We start from the raw sequence: 690 nt of genomic DNA on the forward strand, positions 1-690 counted from the left end.
GTATGTTGTGGACACTTGGCGGCACGGTTTCTTTGGTGCTTTCTCCGTGAGGCTCCGGGCCCGACTGACATCCCCAAACATGGTCGGGTTACTTCAAACCTGGGGCAACCAGACGGGACAAGGAGACACCTCTTCTGGCTTGCATTCGTCGTTTTAGCATGGACCCTGCCGACGACGCGCAAGAAGATGGTTATTGAACATGTTTTTTTATTAGCCGCTCCTCTGACTTTATCTTCAAATTCCTTGCATTATTGCACCACTGGCACTCATTATCTAGACAAAGGATTCATGGCTTGCATTCGTCGTTTTAGCATGGACCCTGCCGACGACGCGCAACAAGATGGTTATTGAACATGTTTTTTTATTAGCCGCCCCTCTGACTCTATCTTCAAATTCCTTGCAATGGTTTTTTAACAAACAAAAATCCTTTATCCCTATTTTTTCTATAACTATTGTGGAATGTTTTTTAACAAACAAAAACCCCTAATCTCATCGCATTCCGGACACTTATTGGTCTTTTCCCCCTTTTTCTTTTATGTTTTTTGGCATGTTTGTGCCGATGCCCCAGGAAGCTCTATTATCTCCTTTGCTGCACTTGAACTTGTTGTACAGACATGATAGTTGCTTTATTTATAAAGCGGAGCAAAAGCCTGTTTCGAGAATGTTGTGAACACTACCCACGTTCTCTCT

Source organism: Triticum dicoccoides, chromosome 5A (genome assembly GCF_002162155.2).
Source record: "Triticum dicoccoides isolate Atlit2015 ecotype Zavitan chromosome 5A, WEW_v2.0, whole genome shotgun sequence".
NCBI classification, from domain to species: Eukaryota; Viridiplantae; Streptophyta; class Magnoliopsida; order Poales; family Poaceae; genus Triticum; species Triticum dicoccoides.